We start from the raw sequence: 23405 nt of genomic DNA, 5'->3' as shown, positions 1-23405 counted from the left end.
GCTTGCCGATCGTGAGATCTGTAGCTGTGGAATGTATTTTCAGCAGCATGTGGCATTTAATAAAATGCAGTTTGTAAATACATGACATGTTGTGAATTTATCATCAAAAAACAGGCCCACATCCATTGCATTTTGGGGGGGGGGGGGGGGGGGGGGGGGGAAGAGCTGATAAATTTTGTATTGTAGGCCTGAACGCGCTTTACAAAGAAGCTACATACAAGAACAGTGTCAAAAATAGCTTTCCAAATTGTACAGACTTGGGGAGTTTCAGCATAATTATTTTAAGAATTACAATGTCGAAGGCACTTCTAAAGGCACAGATGAACTGTTCCATGAGAGCGTGTGAGCCAACACAGCGCACCACACCACCACCCTTAGTAGTGAATGACCACGATGGATAATATTTTTTTATCATCCATTATCAGAGATCCAATATTTCCCTTTGAGATGAAAAACTATACTTAATAAATTCTGCAAAAAATAACAAAAATAATGCAGGCCAAGAATCACCTTACTGCTTGGAGAGAGGCCGTTCTGTGCTGCAAATATACTGTACATATATCCTCCAAAAAAATAAAGGAAGTAATGAGACAAATTGGAAATTACTCCATTTGCCATATCTGTTCTTTCACGGATAGGAACACTTTAAGGAAGGACGAATGCAGCACGTTACTTCCCCTTTATGTTTAATTGAAAAGAATAGTTTTTGGCATGGGTGACATTCAAATATTATTTAGTTTAAATTGCCCTGGAGCACTATACTCCTTTTTCTAGTGAAGATATTAATTTCATTTGTTTGCACATCATGCGCGGTGCACCACGTTTGGAAACTCAACAAAAAATGTATAACACAAAAAAATAATAATAAAGATCCCTCTGGTGCCAAAAGAGAGAACACCCTCTGTGGGTTGGTGACCACGACACTCACAGGTCTTCTAGCATTAAACAATAATATTCATAGCAAAATTAAAATGTGCTTATTTCTACCCTCTGGCATGGACTGGGGGCATATGACGTATGTAATGGCCCTTGTTACGACGGAGTAGGCCCTACTCTAATACTGACCATGTGTTACGAGTGAGCAGGGACGGAGAGAGGCCTCGGGGGCATAATGATAAGAATCGCCATTTGACATCTAACTTCTTTGTTGGGCACAACCAACGCAAAATGTTAAAGACGCAATGTGAAAAGTGCAAAAAGCAAAACCAGGAAAGTCCGCGCGCACACATGCTGGCATACACATTCACGCAGAAACTATTAGAATATATGAACAAACAGGTTTCCTGGCATGTGACTATGTCAGCAACTGCCAAATACATTAATAAAAGTATTTAGACATGATACGCCTGGTTGACCTCTGCTGTTGCACCGAACAGCACAAGGCGCGAATTAATGTATAGGATGCGCGCTACAAAATAAATGCAGACCGATATATGCAACTAAAAGTACACCAGTTTTCCAAACAGCGAGCTAGACGGCACAGCCCCGTCTGCGTGTATAAATAAGCATGCCGAGGCGCACGTTTTAGAGACACTCACCTCAGTAGCGGCGCGAAGCGGCGCTGCGACCCTCGCAGGGGCGGAAGGTTCACCTTGCAGCTCCGCAGCCTCCCGTGAAAGAGCAGGCTCGGCTCTCAGGCATCCCTTCAAGGGCTGGGCCAGTGCGGGCAGCAGGCCCTGGGAGCGCGAGGGGGCGGGGCTTATCGAGAAACAGGATCCTGGCCTCGCCCCGCCGATGCCACCCCTTGGCTGCCAGCAGCCACAATAGGCGGCGAGGGGCTTGGTGGCACGGGGGTGGTGTCGGGGGGAGGGGCAGGCAGCGAGCGGGAGAGTGTTAAGCTCGTCTGGCAGTTAACAAGTCCTGAATGAGGAATGTTAGCAAACAGACAAACAGCATGTCTGGTGCATGCTAATAGGGCAGCCTCCCGTGCACCATGAATAATTCAGCACCACCCCCCCCCCCCCTTCCTCCGTGCAATCCCTGCACACGTTAAGAGCAGCCACAAAAGTACCTCGCCGCCATCAGTCAGAGTCTAAGATATGGCTGCCCGCTCCGTTACTCTGTTGCAGTTTGCCCTGCGTACTTGAACTGTAGCTGGCACCTGTCCGAGACACAGAGAAAGAGGGAGAGAGAGGTCGTGGTGCAGCAACCGACTCCCAAACAGATGAAGAAAAAGAAAGATAATTGGAAAATGCAGCATTCCCACGCCAGACAGGCTATTACAGAAAATGCCCACGGAGGCCATGAACTCAAAGTCACACTTGCGGGTCCGTGGTCAAGGCCAGGGAACACGCCTCCCCCCAAGGCTGCAGACTGGTGTCTGCTGGTCATGTCTATTTGAAAGGATATGTTTCTGAGGGAAACGGTTGGAACCGTGGCCCAAAGCGTAAAGAGGCCACAGCTGAAAGTTGTGGCCGTCCAAGGGAACTCTTGCAGTTGCAGCAGGGATACAGGCGGCGTCAGAGTCCTACCAAGGCCCTGCGAGCCAACCAAGTGTGCTGAGCGGTCTGCCCGCGAGGGAGGAGCTCTGCGCCAAGGGGCGGAGCCGAGGCCGATGATGGACAGGGGGGTTGGCCCTGCGCGAGCCATCCACAGCCTACCACACGCACACACAGAGGTTGCATGCAAAGAGTCATGCGCTCCCGCCCAGTCCCGCCTCGGCAGACATTGCAACACACGGATCCGCGCTCCGAGGCCTGCTTCTCGGGGCCGTGGCTGTCTGAAGGGAAAAAGCGACAGCGCAAAGCAGACCTAGTTCTCTCAAAGCCCTAATTTTTTTCACTTAAGTACGAATCCAGCACATTGCAACTCACTGCGGAAAAAAACGGACAGGCCTGCGCCTGTAACCCGGCTTACCATTTGGTAGCCCTGAAACTCAGCTTGCACCCCTGCATCAGGGATTATGACTGAATGTCAGTTATACAAGTAAATAGACTTATGTCTACTGTTGTATGTCACAAAATACACTGTCGCACTAAACACAAACATGTGTAAGGGCTGTTGTCATGTCATGACTGGGCTCGGGCAGATTCGAGTGGCTCAGGTCTGAAGAAACCCTGCCAAAGAACAGTTTGACAGGGGCCTTCCACGGCAGCCAATCAGAAAATCGCATGTAGAAGAGAATTTCCGGTACCTCCAACATGTCAGTACAACAATAACGAGTGCGCGCCAGTGTTGCCGAGTTAATTTTGCTAGAGTTTGCAAGCTGTTACACTTTACCCCTCGGTTTTATTGGAGTGAAATAACACCTGACTGCGGGCACTCCAAGCCCACTTCCGGAAAAACACAAAAAATAACGTCTAAAGTATAAACATCGCTTGGAGTATGGTAACCTCCAAATATCTTGTCACTCACGTGCATGGCTTCTGCTGCGCATGCTGCCTTTCAGCACATCATCATTTTGAAATGCTCGTTTATCTGATCTGGGCAGTGCAGCTTTACAACATTCATGTAGCGCTTTCAATGTCTGCATCTTTGTAATGAGGCTGGGTCAATGCATCAGTTGTACAAACTTCCGAAAGCCTACTCGATCACAGGTGGAAACCGAAAAGGTCACTGACTCAACCTCTCATCCATCCCTGGCCGATAACTGGGCGCCACTGATTTGGACAGCAGCAGATCCCAGTATTCAAGGCATTTTGATACCGAGCATCTATGTAAGGCAAGTCACCACAGGCTTCAGTTGTCTCTCTTGACGACCGGTCGATCACGTTAAGTCCCCTTTCTGACGTCACCTCCAAACTATTCATCCAGGCGAAAGAACGTCAACTGAAAGTTCAAGGTCGCCCCTCATTAAAACTGTTAGGTCGGGAGCTGTCCATTGTTAGTCGAAAGGGAACGTTTATTTGTTCTGCAAACTTACCGTAAAAAAGAACTCGACACAATCTATGAATAAAGCCTTTACCCATCTAAATGTAGGCAAAATCATGCTAATATTCAGAGGGAAAGAGCACAGACTAAGGCAGTGGTGAAAATGGATCGGTTTTTTTTTTCCTCGACCGTGCCCTCGCTTTCGAAACCAGCTGCGCGGCCGAGGCTGCCGGCCCTTGTAACTCTCTTGGCACAGAGTCAAAAGCTGATAAGCGTTTGGGCGAGACAGCTCAACTGCTGCGCTGGAAGAAAAACAGCTGCCATGATTGCAGTTTGATTGAGAGCGCCTCGCGAAAAGGGGGGAAAGAGAGGAAGATAGAAAAATGAGTGTACGTAGAAGTGGAGGGGCGAGCCGAGAGTGCCGGGAGGCATCCAAGCAAATTTCTCTTGGAAAGGGCTCGATATTTCCCTCGTCCCCCTTTCCTTTCCTCTCCTCCCCCTCCCCCAGTTTTATTTCCAGAGAAAGCTCGCAGCGCAGACTCCCTCCCTCCCCGCTTCATAACCTCAAGCAAACTCGAGGAACCGTGCCAAAAGTCATGCTGCTGCTGCCTACCAAGTGCATTTTCTGAAACGTCCCTTTGATAGCGTCTCCCCCACTCGCCTTTCTATGCACACAACAAAATGGCTATCCCTTCCACAAACGAGCACGACGGCCACCAAAATGAAAGTATTTCAATAAACTTGTATCTCTGGGAAGGGCGTTTAGAATAGGATGGGAGAGAAACGCGTCCCCTCTTTTCTTGCTGCGTAAAGACCAGCGTTGGCTGTTTCCATTCCAGCCTGTTCACTGAAACGCAATTGTAAAACAACTTCCTGCCCCTTTTGGCTCAAGTTCCAGAAACTGCTAAGCTAGCCCCAGCACAAACTTTTTTTCCCTCTCTCTCTCCACAGAAGAAGCAGCAAGACAAAAAAAGAATTCGTGCAACCTATTCCCTCCTTTTTCTCTCCCTTTTTCCTTATCACGGACTAGAGCTGCAGGAGCGCGCCCACACGCCTCGCGAGTGGAGCCAGGGTTTTCATCTGGACAAAACTGAGTTGAGAAGGTGGGCTCTTTAATTTCTTTCACATTTTTTTTTAACTCGCCATCTCTTTCGCCTAGACACTGATAACCTAATATGGCGGCTGCCTCGCCTAGATTTCATCTGCATATCTCAGCGCTGGGGTTTGGCTTAAACTATGCCTCGCTGCCTCCACACCCCCTCCCCTCGAGCGCACACAGACACACTGTCATGGTGTGCTTCGGCATGCTGCATACAGTAACCTGTTCCGCTCACCCTTCCGTGTTGTACTTGTGCTGCTTAAAAAATATGCACACAGCCACCTTCACATATCAATGCACACGTTGCCCCTCCAGTGCACACAAGGATGCGAGCAATCACTCACACCTCGCCGGGGTTCTCCTGCAATCTGCACACTAGTCTAAGATGACACATGGATCCTTTACTGTTGTTATTCCATAGATGCATTGCTCCAGTGCACGCGCGAATGCACATATGGGCGCACACAACTCCAGTGCACGCAGGAATGCACACACATCCATGCCTGTCCCAGAGGTGCCCCCTGCAACTGGCACTCATTAGCCCAGCCTCAATTTCACGTACGTACACACGCACATATACTCTTCCCGGAGACGCCCCTGTAATCTGCACACCCTAATTTGACAGTCTACACGCCACACTACCGCACTTTTCGCGCGCAGTCTGCACCGACTACTAACCTGTCACTTTAAACCCCTTCTTTTTGTGCCTAACCCAACCAAACCCTCCTCCCCTAGTCCCTGTGAAACCCAACGGAGCTGCTGCTCTCTGCCTTGTCAGTCCGCTGAGAAGAGAGAGAGAGGGTGGGACCGAGAGAGAGGCACAGTTGAGGGAGTGGACCAGAAAGGCAGAGAGCGAACGAGGGGGCAGAGAGAGCATGAGAGAGAGAGGGAGCGAGGGAGAAGGGAAGAGAAAGAGCGACAGGGGAGCGCCGGTAGGCCCCGGCAAGCTCTGCTCCTCTCATAGCAACAGCCTTCCTTGGTCCGCCCGCTTTGGCATACATCAGCATTTCTCCCCGGTCCAAGTGTCCTTTTGCGTCACATCTCCCCATCCCTAGCAGCCAATCAGAGGCTCCCCTGCTGCAATCGAAAAGGCCCACTTTCTACCCCATTGGTACGTTTCAAATGCACGTACTTAGCTTGCTAAAACCTGCCGAAACTCAGATGTTTTTTACGGGGGGGAAAGGAGCCGGGCCGCCTTGCTGCATTTACCTCACAGCTTTCATTCTGCAGCGTAGGGTCACATAAAAGCCTTCCGGCTTACAGAGGGACAGTCACACAAGGGGACTTTTTCTTGCTTTCAAACTAATTAGTTTTGTATATGGTATCTTGTATATGTACACGTTTGTGCGTGGGGGTTGTGAGGGAATTATTTTGCATAATTCACATTCACTTTGCATACACAGATTATTAGCATTAAGGCTGGCTGGCGGTGGCTAAAAATGTCTTATTGGATTCATGCTAGTGTGGAAGAGATACTGAAGTCAAGTAGAGAGATATTTGAAAAAAGTTATAATGAAGATGTTTCCAACGCCTATCCCCTACCACAAGTGCGGTGCCCTAGCGTGGGGTCGCCCCCTCAAAGAAAGGCTATCTGATGAAGAATTTAAAATATACAGTGTCTCAAAAACTATTTTCCAACGATATAAGCATGGCAGACATTTGATAAGTCAAACGGCAGTCTCAAGTACTATTTGTGGTAGAGGCCTTCGTTAATATCTTCACAAAGGGTCACCTCTTTTTCCCCATAGTGGCTTTTCTCCCCACCGTTTCGAAGGGGGATCTTGGAGCTGTTGGTGGGTAACCCCATGGGCTGTCACAGCCTTGGGATCCTGGGATGCTCAACCATGATTTCAGATCAGGAACGTAACTGTCATTAGTGCATCATCGGCTCTAGCACCAGGACCCATAGATGTGAGATACTCGTTGCAATCCAATTTTAGCAGCTTTTTATTTCTCGACTAAGGAATCGGTGTCACGTTTCCCATGTTTACAACAGAAGCCATGGCACTTGTTACACCACTTCACTGTAGGAGATAATTAGAAAGCTTCCATATAGCCTTCAAAGAGCCAATCAGATCATAAAGACAGTGCTAATGGCCATCCACACACCCCAGGGAGACACTTTTGTTACAGCAATACACCACCAGCGTCCACACACCTCAGGGAGACACATTCACTGGAGGAAGCCACCACCAGCATCCACACGCACACTGTGGGAGATGTATAAACACTACTTGCATCCACACACCCCAGGGAGACGCCCTCAGCAGAGGATGGTACCGCCAGCAACCCGCACACTCCAGGGAGACATGTCCACCAGAGGAAGACAGCATCCACACACACCAGAGAGACACCTTCACTGCAGGTAGGCACCCTTATCATCCACAGAACACATTGAGAGGCCTTCAACACAAGAAGATACCAAAAGCACCCATACACCCCAAGGAAACACATACCTCACATTCAGATACCATCCACTCCAGGGAGACCGATTCACCAGAGGAAACCACTGCCTGCATCCAGAGACGCCAAGGAGATACCTTCACTACAGGAAGGCACCGTTATCATCCACATACCACAGGGAGACGGCTTCAACACAAGAAGATACCAACAGCTCCCGTATACCTCAAGGAAACATACCTCACATTAAGATACCATCCACTCCAGGGAGACAGATTCACCAAAGGAAACCACTGCCAGCTTCCACAGACACCAAGAAGATACCTTCACTGCAGGAAGGCATCGTTATCATCCACATGCCACAGGGAGACAGCTTAGACACAAGAAGACACCAGCAAACTCCCATACACCCCAAGGAAACACATACCTCACCTTAAGATACCATTCACTCCAGGGAGGCACATTCACCAGAGGAAACTACTGCCAGCATCCACACACACCAGGGAGACACCTTCACTGCAGGAAGGCACCGTTATAATCCACACACCACAGGGAGACTGCTTTGACACAAGAAGACACCAACAGCACCCATACACCCCAAGGAAACTCATACCTCACATTAAGATACCATCCACTCCAGGGAGACAGATTAACCAAAGGAAACCGCTGCCAGCATCCACAGACACCAAGGAGGTACCTCAACTGCAGCAATGCACCGTTATCATCCACTCACTACAGGGAGACGGCTTTGACACAAGAAGACACCAACAGCACCCATACACCCCAAGGAAACACATACCTCACATTAAGATACCATCTACTCCAGGGAGACAGAGTCACCAGAGGAAACCACTGCCAGCATCCACAGACACCAGGGGGAAACCTTTACTGCAGGAAGGCACCGTTATCTTCCACATGCCACACGGAGAGGGCTTCGACACAAGAAGACACCAACAACTCCCATACACCCCAAGGAAACACATACCTCACATTAAGATACCATCCACTCCAGGGAGGCACATTCACCAGATGAAACCACTGCCAGCATCCACACACACCAGGGAGACACCTTTACTGCAGGAAGGCACCATTATCATCCACAGACCAATTTGACATGCCTTCAAAACAAGAAGACACCAACAGCACCCATACACCACAAGGAAACACATACCTCACATTAAGATACCATCCACTCCAGGGAGACAGATTCACCAGAGGAAACCGCAGCCAGCATCCACAGACACCAAGGAGGTACCTCCACTGCAGGAAGGCACCGTTCTCATTCGCACACCACAGGGAGACGGCTTCGACAAAATAAGACACCAACAGCTCCCATACACCCCAAGGAAACACATACCTCACATTAAGATGCCATCCACTCCAGGGAGGCACATTCACCAGATTAAACCACTGCTAGCATCCACAGACACCAGGGGGATACATTCACTACGTAAAGGCACCACTAGCATTCACACATCTCAGGGAGTCACCTTCACCGCAGGTAGACAGCGCTAGCATTCACACACCACAGTGTTGTTTTGCTGCCAGCATACCCACCCATCCGTACAAGACCCCATCAGCACAAAGAGGCATGCACATCATTTCCAAATACAGCAGAGAGACACATTTACTGTAGAGAGACACTACTAGCACTGCTCCACCAAAGCAAAAAGAGGCCCCTTCTCCACAGGGATGACTGTCAGCAGATCTGCACACATCACAGAGAGACCATTCACCACGGGAGGCACTGTTAGTATCCCCATCAATCCCAAGAGGGGCTCCTTCAGCAGAGAGAGGTGTTGTCAGCATTCACACACAGTCAGAGGAGACAGCTTTATTGCAGACAAACACTCCACAGGTTACCCAGGGACATCCCTTCACCACAGGGAGAGAGTGCTAACCAGTATCCACGCAGCAAGACCCATTCACTGGAGAGATGCTGCCAGGAGACGGTTATAAAGACAAGGCAGACACTTTCGGATCAGAGAGGCGACACGAGTACACAGTCCAGAGAGAATCCACCAGAGCACAAAGCAACATCTCCCCAGAGCCCATAGGGACACCTTCACTGCAGGAGGACATTGCCAGCAGACCCCTGCACAGCCCAGACAGCCTTTCACTGCAGAGACTTTGTGCTTGCCAGAATCCACACCCCAGAGAGACATGTTCACTACTTGGAGACACTGCCATCGGACCTCTACACAGCCCAGGAGAGCCATTCACCCAGGGAGACACTATCAGAAAACACTGCCCATGTAATCCGTTCACAACAGGGAAAGAATGACAGCAAACCTTTACACACTACATGAAGCCTCTTCACCGTAGGTCAGGGCCACTGGAATTGTACAATGTTGCATTTACTGAATAACCGTGGTTTGCTACATATGCCACACAATTCATCATCTGCTGCATGACCTGCACATTTTAACAAAAAAATAGTTTTTAGCTTAAACAGATCAGAAATTTTTACAAATGCACTAATATGTGCTGCCGCACAGTGGAAGGCCCGACGCACAGGTTGATTCGTCACCTATATGTTGCTTATTGCTGTATTTGGGGGCTAAATCAATACTAATGGGGTGAACCCTTTGCACAGACAGTGCTAACATGAATAAAACTACAAAATAATGCCTAATACTACCACAAAGTGTGCTGCATTACTCCGCACAATTTGCCTTCTTTTGCCACATAATGTCTGCCCATCCTCATCATAATTTGGTCCGTCCTTACTTCCTTACCTCATAATTTCAGGGGTCCAGCTGTAGGTAGACAGTGACAGCAACCCTGGGCACACCCCAGAAGGCCACTTCACCGCAGAGAGACTGACCGCAAACCTCGACACATCACAGATCACTTCACTGGCGGGGAGGACGCTGCCTGCAGAACCCCATAGCCAAGTAGTCCTTTCACTGCAGGAAGACACTGACTGCAAACCTCTAAACAAACCAGTGCACTCTACACTGCAGGAAGACACTGACAACAGACATTGACACAGCCCAGATAGCCCTTGACCGCAGGGACACAATGACCACCCAGGAAACCCCTTCATTGCAGGGACAACACAGGAGACCGCTTCAGCACAGGGAGATATTGCCATCCAATAAATAAACCATCCAGGAGACCCCTTTGCAGCAGGGAGGCACCGGCAGAAAACTTCAACCCAGGGGACAGAGTGGCGATGCAGCGCACATAAGGTAAATTGTTTTATTTATTTAATTACTTTCCTTACTCCTGTCTGTCGTATGTCGGACTCCACTACCCCCACCCCCACTCTGCCCCTCCCCCGTCTCACCGCCCCGCAGCACTGCCTCGGCGAGCCGCCACTGCAGTAGACCCTTCACTGCAGGGAGACACTGACAGCAGACCTCTAACCACCTTGGGAGACCCCTTTGAGGCAGGGAGACACTAGTAGCAAACCTCAAAAGAGCACAGGAGACCACTTCACCAGAGGGAGACAGTGCCAGCAGAACTGCACATAGCACAGTAGACACTTCACTGCAGGGAGACACTGACAGCAGAACTGCACATAGCACAGTAGACCCTTCACTGTAGGGAGACACTGACAGCAGAACTGCCCATAGCCTAGTGGACCCTTCACTGCAGGAGCACACTAATTGCAAACTTCTAACCAGAAGTCATGAGAGACCCCTTCAAAGCAGAGAGACACTGATAGCAAACTTCTAACCAGCATATATGACTAGGCCTGGGTGGAGTTTGCTCTGCCACACTATGCAGATTTCCACAAAGGCGGAATGTGTTAGGTTGCCCCATTTGCGTTGATTTTTAGAGCTGGGTGTTTGTCCTGTGCTGGAAAATCAGCTCAAATGGCACCATGCGCAGTGCAAGAGGGCGCAGCTTCTTTCTACCGCTCAAGTAGATGTTCTACTCGAACAGTAGCTTCCTTGATGCGTGGAAGGTTTCTCAACGCGAGTGGTAACGGCCATCCGCAACCTCCCACATTGAGAAATCACGCCGGAAGGTGGTCTGGGTGAAGATTTCCCTAGCTCGCCAGAGTGGAGTTTTTCAGAACTCCTTGCACTACGCGGAGCTTGGAATGCGAAAATCTCTGTGAGCAGAGTGGAATTTCACGTCCCGGCCTATATATGACCCCTTCGAAACAGGAAGACCTCTTCTCCAGAGGGAGACACTGCCCACTGCCTGCAGAACTGCACATAACCCAGTAGCCCCTTCATTGAATGGAGACACTGACAGGCATGGGAGACCCCTTCAAGACAGGGAGACACTGATAGCAACCCTCGAAAGAGCACAGTAGACCCTTCACTGCAGGGAGACACTGACTGCAGACCTCTAAACTGCATGGAAGATGCATTCGAGTCAGGGAGACACTGATAGCAAACCTCGACAAAGCCCAGGAGACCACTTCACCACAGGGAGACACTGCCTGCAGAACTGCACACAGCCCAGTAGGCCCTTCACTGCAGGGAGGCACTGACTGAAAACCTCTAAGAAGCATGGAAAACGCCTTTGAGACAGGGAGATTCTGATAGCAAACCTCGAAAGAGCCCAGGAGACCACTCCACCAGAGATAGACACTGCCTGCAGAACTGCACATTGCCCACTAGACCCTTCACTGCAGGGAGACACTGACAGTAAACCCTAACCAGCATGGGAGACCCCTTCGAGACAGAGAGACACTGATAGCAAACTTCCTAACCAGCTTATGTGACCCATTCGAGGCAGGGAGACACTGATAGCAAACCTCGACAAAGCCCAGGAGACCACTTCACCACAGGGCGACACTGCCTGCTGAACTGCACACAGCCCAGTAGGCCCTTCACTGCAGGGAGACACTGACAGCAAACCTCTAACCAGCATGGTAGACCCCTTCAAGACAGGTAGACACTGATAGCAGGGAGACACTGACAACAGACCTTTAAACAGTATGGGAGACCCATTCGAGTCAGGAAGACACTGATAGGAAACCTAGACAAAGCCCAGGAGACCACTTCACCACAGGGAGATACTGCCAGCAAACCTCTAAAAAGCATGGATGACCCCTTTGAGAGAGGGAGATTCTGATAGCAAACCTCGAAAGAGCCCAGAAGGCCACTCCACCAGAGATAGACAATGCCTGTAGAACTGCAAATTGCCCACTAGACCCTTCACTGCAGGGAGATACTGACAGAAAACCCCTAACCGGCATGGGAGACCCCTTCGAGACAGAGAGACACTGATAGCAAACTTCTAACCAGCATATATGACCCCTTCGAGGCAGGGACACACAGAGCAGACCTCTAATCAGCATGGGAGACCCCTTCGAGGCAGGGGCACACATAGCAGACCTCTAACCAGCATATATGACCCCTTCGAGGCAGGAGCCCACATAGCAGACCTCTAACCAGCATATATGACCCCTTCGAGGCAGGGACACACATAGCAGACCTCTCACCAGCATATATGACCCCTTCGAGGCAGGAGCACACATAGCAGACCTTTAACCAGCATGGGAGACCCCCTTCGAGGCAGGGACACACATAGCAGACCTAGACACAGCCCAGGAGAACTCTTCACCGCAGGGAGACACTGACAGCAAGCCTGTGAGCAGCACAGGAGACCCCTCCACCGCAGGGAGACACTGACAGTAAACCTGTGAGCAGCCCAGGAGGCCCCTCCACCGCAGGGAGACACTGACAGTAAACCTGTGAGCAGCACAGGAGACCCCTCCACCGCAGGGAGACACTGACAGTAAACCTGTGAGCAGCCCAGGAGACCCCTCCACCGACTGGAGACACTGACAGTAAACCTGTGAGCAGCGCAGGAGACCCCTCCACCGCAGGGAGACACTGACAGCAAACCTGTGAGCAGCCCAGGAGACCCCTCCACCGCAGGGAGACACTGACAGCAAACCTGTGAGCAGCCCAGGAGACCCCTCCACCGCAGGGAGACACTGACAGCAAACCTGTGAGCAGCCCAGGAGACCCCTTCACCGCAGGGAGACACTGACAGCAAACCTGTGAGCAGCCCAGGAGACCCCTCCACCGCAGGGAGACACTGACAGCAAACCTGTGAGCAGCTCAGGAGACCCCTCCACCGCAGGGAGACACTGACAGCAAACCTGTGAGCAGCCCAGGAGACCCCTTCACCGCAGGGAGACACTGACAGCAAACCTGTGAGCAGCCCAGGAGACCCCTCCACCGCAGGGAGACACTGACAGCAAACCTGTGAGCAGCTCAGGAGACCCCTCCACCGCAGGGAGACACTGACAGCAAACCTGTGAGCAGCCCAGGAGACCCCTTCACCGCAGGGAGACACTGACAGCAAACCTGCGAGCAGCCCAGGAGGCCCCGAATAATGACAGCCGGTCTCTTCGAACAGGGGGGCCTGCTGCAGAAACCACCGCTGGAGCTGGGCTCGCGGGGTGCGAAAAAGACGCGCGCGCACCTTGCATACGTTTCCTCCACTGCCGAAGCGTTCGATACATGCATGTGTGAATGCACAGTGACAGGATTAGGAACGGCAGGACTAGGGACGGTGAACGGGGCACCCACATCGGAGTGTGTATTCAGGGGCATGGATCGAACACGTAGGTGCTGACCAGAAAACTCGGCAGCATTGTCATCGTGTCTTACTCCCCGCGACATGAGCAGTCGGAGCAGAACTTGTCTCCCGCCAACGGCAGCACTGCTAGCCGACACATGCGCTGCTTTATTCATTACATGTATTTACCCTCACTTAACTTCCCCCCAGAGATCACATCACCCTTAAAACTTTGAAATGTATAGAAATAAAACTTCAAATTATTTGTTAAAAGAATTTCTAGGTTCACTTTGAGTAACTGTCACCAACCGTGATGTGCACTATAGTGCCCAAAAGACAAAAATGCTGCTGTTCCGCAGGTTATTTGCATCCTTTTAGAGCAGTTTGCAAATCAATCAATCTATCTATCTATCTATCTATCTATCTATCTATCTATCTATCTATCTATCTATCTATCTATCTATCTATCTATCTATCTATCTATCTATCTATCTATCTATCTATCTATCTATCTATCTATCTATCTATCTATCCTCCCGCTCGCTAGTCCGACTGAGTCTGTAGCTATCGCTCATTATGTCAGAATATATGCCAAAGAGCAAGGAAAACACAGAGGTAACACACATATATATATATATATATATGTGTGTGTATATGTATATTTTTTAAATAAGTCATACCAATTTCCATATAACCATTTTTTTCTATATATTCAGAAAATGTGATATCTTTAATATACGCACACTTCTCTCTCTATATATACATATACTAGATGTATTATATCTATATATTTATATATTTTAAATGTTCACTGTTTGAATAGGTCAAAAATGTGTATGTCACCATTCAACTCTATGCGTTCAAAGAAGTAGATATATTTAATATATGCACACCCCTCTTTTTACACACACATGTACACCCGACGTGCACTAATACACCCTAACGTGTTAGTATGTTATTTGCAGATTACACAGTCATCAAGTGCAACTTATTTACAAACAAAATACCTAGTTTATAATTTTTGTTTATGCATTATTTATTATTTTATGCCACCAAATTACAAGTCTATTATAATATATATACACACAGACACACGTGCAGGCATTTTTCTCTGTCCATCGTATATTGAGTGTGTTGATGGCTTTCTTTCTCTTATCCATAACACACACACACATATAAAACAATTATGTGGGGGAGAAAATAGATCTACTCAAATTTAGGGATATATTTTTTAGGGAGTCAGCGGTCGGGGCTACAGTTTAGTTCCACTTCAACTGGGAAATGCAGGTTTTGTTTTTGCTACGGGACTGGCGTCCTTGGGCGCATTTGCATGAACTGTGCATGTCTGTAGATTTAAAGAGAGAGAATTAGAGCAAATGTCTATACTTGACATACGCACATATTGTATGCGTATGTCTATAAATATGTTAGAAAAAATAGCTTGTACTGTTATAAAAAAAGAATTAGTTAAATATATAAACAGACAGACAATATCAGTGCGTGTGTATTATGAGGAGAAAAATATCGGCCCGTCTCCCATTATACGTGTCTGTAGATAGATAATATCGACAGCCAGGTATTAATGTGCATGGATATATTTATTATGAATATATATTTACAAACCACTAAATTAACTATTTATATAACTGGAAGTAAATTCATCTAGTGAGCATATATTTCCTGAGTGTGCGTCTGACTTTGGTATTTGCGACATGGGATATACATACACATATATATACATTTATGTATATACTTGTGCACGTTAAATGGGGAGAATACGTAGTAGCATGGTAACATCTGAGTGCGTGTCTGCCTCTGTCAGCTACACGGATCCTGGTAACTGTGCGTGCGTGTAATAAGGGGAGATCGGCGGCCTGCACTAGGGCTATTCCGTGCATTTCCGCGGAGCCGGTTTCGAAGCACAGAGCCCTACCTGCGGCGGGGAGCTGGGGCACGGCGCGGTTTCCTCCCCCGGGGCAGGCACTCCTTCGGTCCGGTGCCTCCACCGCACGGCTCTTCACACCTTCGTCGGGGGCTTGTCCCTCTCAGCAGCCCATCCTGACCCCGGCCTGCTCCCGCTGCTTGCGGCCGACCCTCTGTGAGGAAGGGCGGGCGCCGGGCAGCACACCGTAAGCTTTAGACACAAGCGCAGTCGCACGCCTTTTAGTACTATATTCGCCTCAGATGCAACGTATGCTGCAACACGGACACAGAACCGGTATCAACAGGAAGGCAGGCTTGGCAACGGGACAGCATTTGAAAACACTCGGGGAGCAAAGCAGGAAAAAGCAAACCTGCTAGTCAGTTTGAATAAAACTTGATGTTTCAATCTTTCCAAGTGGATTCTTGTAAGTGTGATGCATACGCTGAATACTGTGAAAAATGTCCATTTCGTGGAAAGCAGTGCTGTCTGTGAGAGAGCGGTCTGAGTGACCCTGTGTCTGGAGAGAGACAGCAGGGACCCGTGGACTCCGCCGCCGGCTGCACCGACGCACACCTGCCTCTCCCCGGCTGTAAAGGAGCGGCACTGAATGGCCTTGTGTCAGGAGAGGACCTCGGAGAGCCCGAGAGGGACTGAAGAGAGCCTCTGAGAGCCGGGGAGGGACTGAAGAGAGCCTCTGAGAGCCGGGGAGAGACTGAAGAGAGCCTATGGGGAGCCGGGGAGGGACTGAAGATAGCCTCTGGGGAGCCGAGGAGGGACTGAAGACAGCCTCTGGGGAGCCGGGGAGGGACTGTGGCCCTCTGTCAGGAGAGAGTCTCGGAGAGCCCGAGAGGGACTGTGGCCCTGTGTCTACAGAGATGCTCTGGGAGCCTGAGAGGGACTGTGACCCAGTGTCTAGAGAGAGGCTCTGGGAGCCCGAGAGGGACTGTGGCCCTGTGTCTAGAGAGAGGCTCTGGGAGCCCGAGAGGGACTGTGGCCCTGTGTCTAGAGAGAGGCTCTGGGAGCTCGAGAGGGACTGTGACCCAGTGTCTAGAGAGTGGCTCTGGGAGCCCGAGAGTGACTGTGACCCTGTGTCTAGAGAGAGGCTCTGGGAGCCTGAGAGGGACTGTGACCCTGTGTCTAGAGAGAGGCTCTGGGAGCTCGAGAGGGACTGTGGCCCTGTGTCTCGAGAGAGGCTCTGGGAGCTTGAGAGGGACTGTGACCCAGTGTCTAGAGAGAGGCTCTGGGAGCTCGAGAGGGACTGTGACCCAGTGTCTAGAGAGAGGCTCTGGGAGCTCGAGATAGACTGTGGCCCTGTGTCTAGAGAGGCTCTGGGAGCCCGAGAGGGACTGTGGCCCTGTGTCTAGAGAGAGGCTCTGGGAGCCCGTGAGGGACTGTGGCCCTGTGTCTAGAGAGAGGCTCTGGGAGCTCGAGAGGGACTGTGATCCAGTGTCTAGAGAGAGGCTCTGGGAGCCCGAGAGGGACTGTGGCCCTGTGTCTAGAGAGAGGCTCTGGGAGCCCGAGAGGGACTGTGGCCCTGTATCTAGAGAGAGGCTCTGGGAGCTCGAGATGGACTGTGGCCCTGTGTCTAGAGAGAGGCTCTGGGAGCCCGAGAGGGACTGTGACCCTGTGTTTAGAGAGAGGCTCTGGGAGCCCGAGAGGGACTGTGACCCTGTGCCTAGAGAGAGGCTCTGGGAGCCCGATAGGGGCTGTGACCCAGTGTCTAGAGAGAGGCTCTGGGAGCTCGGGAGGGACTGTGACCCTGTGTCTAGAGAGAGGCTCTGGGAGGCCGAGAGGGACTGTGACCCAGTGTCTAGAGAGAGGCTCTGGGAGCTCGAGAGGGACTGTGACCCTGTGTCTAGAGAGAGGCTCTGGGAGCTCGAGAGGGACTGTGGCCCTGTGTCTAGAGAGAGGCTCTGGGAGCTCGAAAGGGACTGTGGCCCTGTGTCTAGAGAGAGGCTCTGAGAGCCCGAGAGGGACTGTGGCCCTGTGTCTAGAGAGAGGCTCTGGGAGCTCGAGAGGGACTGTGACCCAGTGTCTAGAGAGAGGCTCTGGGAGCTCGAGAGGGAATGTGACCCTGTGTCTAGAGAGAGGCTCTGGGAGGCCGAGAGGGACTGTGACCCAGTGTCTAGAGCGAGGCTCTGGGAGCTCGAGAGGGACTGTGACCCTGTGTCTAGAGAGAGGCTCTGGGAGCCCGAGAGGGACCGTGGCCCTGTGTCTAGAGAGAGGCTCTGGGAGCCTGAGAGGGACTGTGGCCCTGTGTCTAGAGAGAGGCTCTGGGAGCTCGAGAGTGACTGTGACCCTGTGTCTAGAGAGAGGCTCTGGGTGCCCGAGAGGGACTGTGGCCCTTTGTCTAGAGAGAGGCTCTGGGAGCCCGAGAGTGACTGTGACCCTGTGATTAGAGAGAGGCTCTGGGAGCCAGAGAGGGACTGTGATCCTGTGTCTAGAGAGAGGCTCTGGGAGCTCGAGAGGGACTGTGGACCTGTGTCTAGAGAGAGGCTCTGGGAGCTCGAGAGGGACTGTGACCCAGTGTCTGGAGCGAGGCTCTGGGAGCTCGAGATAGACTGTGGCCCTGTGTCTAGAGAGAGGCTCTGAGAGCCCGAGAGGGACTGTGGCCCTGTGTCTAGATAGAGGCTCTGGGAGCCCGAGAGGGACTGTGGCCCTGTGTCTAGAGAGAGGCTCTGGGAGCTCGAGAGGGACTGTGACCCAGTGTCTAGAGAGGGGCTCTGGGAGCCTAAGAGGGACTGTGGCCCTGTGTCTAGAGAGAGGCTCTGGGAGCCCGAGAGGGACTGTGGCTCTGTGTCTAGAGAGAGGCTCTGGGAGCCTGAGAGGGACTGTGGCCCTGTGTCTAGAGAGAGGCTCTGGGAGCTCGAGAGGGACTGTGACCCAGTGTCTAGAGAGAGGCTCTGGGAGCCCGAGAGGGACTGTGACCCTGTGTCTAGAGAGAGGCTCTGTGAGCCCGAGAGGGACTGTGACCCTGTGTCTAGAGCGAGGCTCTGGGAGCTCGAGAGGGGCTGTGACCCAGTGTCTAGAGAGAGGCTCTGGGAGCTCGGGAGGGACTGTGACCCTGTGTCTAGAGAGAGGCTCTTGGAGGCCAAGAGGGACTGTGACCCAGTGTCTAGAGAGAGGCTCTGGGAGCTCGAGAGGGACTGCGACCCTGTGTCTAGAGAGAGGCTCTGGGAGCTCGAGAGGCAACTGTGGCCCTGTGTCTAGTGAGAGGCTTTGGGAGCTCGAAAGGGACTGTGGCCCTGTGTCTAGAGAGAGGCTCTGGGAGCCCGAGATGGACTGTGGCCCTGTGTCTAGAGAGAGGCTCTGGGAGCTCAAGAGGGACTGTGACCCAGTGTCTAGAGAGAGGCTCTGGGAGCTCGAGAGGGAATGTGACCCTGTGTCTAGAGAGAGGCTCTGGGAGCTCGAGAGGGACTGTGATCCAGTGTCTAGAGAGAGGCTCTGGGAGCCCGAGAGGGACTGTGGCCCTGTGTCTAGAGAGAGGCTCTGGGAGCCCGAGAGGGACTGTGGCCCTGTATCTAGAGAGAGGCTCTGGGAGCTCGAGATGGACTGTGGCCCTGTGTCTAGAGAGAGGCTCTGGGAGCCCGAGAGGGACTGTGACCCTGTGTCTAGAGAGAGGCTCTGGGAGCCCGAGAGGGACTGTGACCCTGTGCCTAGAGAGAGGCTCTAGGAGCCCGATAGGCGCTGTGACCCAGTGTCTAGAGAGAGGCTCTGGGAGCTCGGGAGGGACTGTGACCCTGTGTCTAGAGAGAGGCTCTGGGAGGCCGAGAGGGACTGTGACCCAGTGTCTAGAGAGAGCCTCTGGGAGCTCGAGAGGGACTGTGACCCTGTGTCTAGAGAGAGGCTCTGGGAGCTCGAGAGGGACTGTGGCCCTGTGTCTAGAGAGAGGCTCTGGGAGCTCGAAAGGGACTGTGGCCCTGTGTCTAGAGAGAGGCTCTGGGAGCCCGAGAGGGACTGTGGCCCTGTGTCTAGAGAGAGGCTCTGGGAGCTCGAGAGGGACTGTGACCCAGTGTCTAGAGAGAGGCTCTGGGAGCTTGAGAGGGAATGTGACCCTGTGTCTAGAGAGAGGCTCTGGGAGGCCGAGAGGGACTGTGACCCAGTGTCTAGAGCGAGGCTCTGGGAGCTCGAGAGGGACTGTGACCCTGTGTCTAGAGAGAGGCTCTGGGAGCCCGAGAGGGACCGTGGCCCTGTGTCTAGAGAGAGGCTCTGGGAGCCTGAGAGGGACTGTGGCCCTGTGTCTAGAGAGAGGCTCTGGGAGCTCGAGAGTGACTGTGACCCTGTGTCTAGAGAGAGGCTCTGGGTGCCCGAGAGGGACTGTGGCCCTTTGTCTAGAGAGAGGCTCTGGGAGCTCGAGAGGGACTGTGACCCAGTGTCTAGAGAGTGGCTCTGGGAGCCCGAGAGTGACTGTGACCCTGTGATTAGAGAGAGGCTCTGGGAGCCCGAGAGGGACTGTGATCCTGTGTCTAGAGAGAGGCTCTGGGAGCTCGAGAGGGACTGTGGACCTGTGTCTAGAGAGAGGCTCTGGGAGCTCGAGAGGGACTGTGACCCAGTGTCTGGAGCGAGGCTCTGGGAGCTCGAGATAGACTGTGGCCCTGTGTCTAGAGAGAGGCTCTGAGAGCCCGAGAGGGACTGTGGCCCTGTGTCTAGATAGAGGCTCTGGGAGCCCGAGAGGGACTGTGGCCCTGTGTCTAGAGAGAGGCTCTGGGAGCTCGAGAGGGACTGTGACCCAGTGTCTAGAGAGGGGCTCTGGGAGCCTAAGAGGGACTGTGGCCCTGTGTCTAGAGAGAGGCTCTGGGAGCCCGAGAGGGACTGTGGCTCTGTGTCTAGAGAGAAGCTCTGGGAGCCTGAGAGGGACTGTGGCCCTGTGTCTAGAGAGAGGCTCTGGGAGCTCGAGAGGGACTGTGACCCAGTGTCTAGAGAGAGGCTCTGGGAGCCCGAGAGGGACTGTGACCCTGTGTCTAGAGAGAGGCTCTGTGAGCCCGAGAGGGACTGTGACCCTGTGTCTAGAGCGAGGCTCTGGGAGCTCGAGAGGGGCTGTGACCCAGTGTCTAGAGAGAGGCTCTGGGAGCTCGGGAGGGACTGTGACCCTGTGTCTAGAGAGAGGCTCTTGGAGGCCAAGAGGGACTGTGACCCAGTGTCTAGAGAGAGGCTCTGGGAGCTCGAGAGGGACTGCGACCCTGTGTCTAGAGAGAGGCTCTGGGAGCTCGAGAGGCAACTGTGGCCCTGTGTCTAGTGAGAGGCTTTGGGAGCTCGAAAGGGACTGTGGCCCTGTGTCTAGAGAGAGGCTCTGGGAGCCCGAGATGGACTGTGGCCCTGTGTCTAGAGAGAGGCTCTGGGAGCTCAAGAGGGACTGTGACCCAGTGTCTAGAGAGAGGCTCTGGGAGCTCGAGAGGGAATGTGACCCTGTGTCTAGAGAGAGGCTCTGGGAGGCCGAGAGGGACTGTGACCCAGTGTCTAGAGAGAGGCTCTGGGAGCTCGAGAGGGACTGTGACCCTGTGTCTAGAGAGAGGCTCTGGGAGCCCGAGAGGGACTGTGGCCTTGTGTCTAGAGAGAGGCTCTGGGAGCCTGAGAGGGACTGTGACCCTGTGTCTAGAGAGAGGCTCTGGGAGCTCGAGAGGGACTGTGACCCAGTGTATAGGGAGAGGCTCTGGGAGCTCGGGAGGGACTGTGACCCTGTGTCTAGAGAGAGGCTCTGGGAGGCCGAGAGGGACTGTGACCCAGTGTCTAGAGAGAGGCTCTGGGAGGCCGAGAGGGACTGTGACCCAGTGTCTAGAGAGAGGCTCTGGGAGCTCGAGAGGGACTGTGACCCTGTGTCTAGAGAGAGGCTCTGGGAGCCCGAGAGGGACTGTGGCCTTGTGTCTAGAGAGAGGCTCTGGGAGCCTGAGAGGGACTGTGACCCTGTGTCTAGAGAGAGGCTCTGGGAGCACGAGAGGGACTGTGACCCAGTGTCTAGGGAGAGGCTCTGGGAGCTCGCGAGGGACTGTGACCCTGTGTCTAGAGAGAGGCTCTGGGAGGCCGAGAGGGACTGTGACCCAGTGTCTAGAGAGAGGCTCTGGGAGCTCGAGAGGGACTGTGACCCTGTGTCTAGAGAGAGGCTCTGGGAGCTCGAGAGGGACTGTGGCCCTGTGTCTAGAGAGAGGCTCTGGGAGCTCGAAAGGGACTCTGGCCCTGTGTCTAGAGAGAGGCTCTGGGAGCCCGAGAGGGAATGTGGCCCTGTGTCTAGAGAGAGGCTCTGGGAGCTCGAGAGGGACTGTGACCCAGTGTCTAGAGAGAGCTCTGGGAGCTCGAGAGGGAATGTGACCCTGTGTCTAGAGAGAGGCTCTAGGAGGCCGAGAGGGACTGTGACCCAGTGTCTAGAGCGAGGCTCTGGGAGCTCGAGAGGGACTGTGGCCCTGTGTCTAGAGAGAGGCTCTGGGAGCCTGAGAGGGACTGTGGCCCTGTGTCTAGAGAGAGGCTCTGGGAGCTCGAGAGGGACTGTGACCCTGTGTCTAGAGAGAGGCTCTGGGAGCTCGGTAGGGACTGTGACCCTGTGTCTAGAGAGAGGCTCTGGGAGGCCGAGAGGGACTGTGACCCAGTGTCTAGAGAGAGGCTCTGGGAGCTTGAGAGGGACTGTGGCCCTGTGTCTAGAGAGAGGCTCTGGGAGCCCGAGAGGGACTGTAGCCCTTTGTCTAGAGAGAGGCTCTGGGAGCTCGAGAGGGACTGTGACCCAGTGTCTAGAGAGTGGCTCTGGGAGCCCGAGAGTGACTGTGACCCTGTGATTAGAGAGAGGCTCTGGGAGCCCGAGAGGGACTGTGACCCTGTGTCTAGAGAGAGGCTCTGGGAGCTCGCGAGGGACTGTGACCCTGTGTCTAGAGAGAGGCTCTGGGAGGCCGAGAGGGACTGTGACCCAGTGTCTAGAGAGAGGCTCTGGGAGCTCGAGAGGGACTGTGACCCTGTGTCTAGAGAGATGCTCTGGGAGCTCGAGAGGGACTGTGGCCCTGTGTCTAGAGAGAGGCTCTGGGAGCTCGAAAGGGACTCTGGCCCTGTGTCTAGAGAGAGGCTCAGGGAGCCCGAGAGGGACTGTGGCCCTGTGTCTAGAGAGAGGCTCTGGGAGCTCGAGAGGGACTGTGACCCAGTGTCTAGAGAGAGCTCTGGGAGCTCGAGAGGGAATGTGACCCTGTGTCTAGAGAGAGGCTCTAGGAGGCCGAGAGGGACTGTGACCCAGTGTCTAGAGCGAGGCTCTGGGAGCTCGAGAGGGACTGTGGCCCTGTGTCTAGAGAGAGGCTCTGGGAGCCTGAGAGGGACTGTGGCCCTGTGTCTAGAGAGAGGCTCTGGGAGCTCGAGAGGGACTGTGACCCTGTGTCTAGAGAGAGGCTCTGGGAGCTCGGTAGGGACTGTGACCCTGTGTCTAGAGAGAGGCTCTGGGAGGCCGAGAGGGACTGTGACCCAGTGTCTAGAGAGAGGCTCTGGGAGCTTGAGAGGGACTGTGGCCCTGTGTCTAGAGAGAGGCTCTGGGAGCCCGAGAGGGACTGTAGCCCTTTGTCTAGAGAGAGGCTCTGGGAGCTCGAGAGGGACTGTGACCCAGTGTCTAGAGAGTGGCTCTGGGAGCCCGAGAGTGACTGTGACCCTGTGATTAGAGAGAGGCTCTGGGAGCCCGAGAGGGACTGTGACCCTGTGTCTAGAGAGAGGCTC

General features: G+C 52.9%; 2 long non-coding RNA genes across 3 annotated transcripts in view; one reads left to right on the top strand and one right to left on the bottom strand.

Moving 5' to 3' along the window:
- The window catches only part of LOC146854969 (uncharacterized), a 174348-nt gene extending 172726 nt beyond the window's left edge, over window positions 1–1622 (bottom strand). For both annotated transcript variants that reach the window (XR_014981261.1, XR_014981262.1), the window contains exon 1: window positions 1539–1622. This is a non-coding gene — a long non-coding RNA (uncharacterized LOC146854969). The remainder of the gene's footprint in view (window positions 1–1538) is intronic.
- A 3137-nt stretch (window positions 1623–4759) lies between these two features.
- The window catches only part of LOC146854968 (uncharacterized), a 187504-nt gene continuing 168858 nt past the window's right edge, over window positions 4760–23405 (top strand). Inside the window, exon 1 of the long non-coding RNA XR_014981260.1 lies at window positions 4760–4913. This is a non-coding gene — a long non-coding RNA (uncharacterized LOC146854968). The remainder of the gene's footprint in view (window positions 4914–23405) is intronic.

Source organism: Triturus cristatus, chromosome 4_1, assembly GCF_964204655.1.
Source record: "Triturus cristatus chromosome 4_1, aTriCri1.1, whole genome shotgun sequence".
Taxonomy (NCBI): Eukaryota; Metazoa; Chordata; class Amphibia; order Caudata; family Salamandridae; genus Triturus; species Triturus cristatus.
The sequence above is the reverse complement of the archived record's forward strand: the minus strand, read 5'-3'. Positions and strand labels throughout refer to the sequence as shown.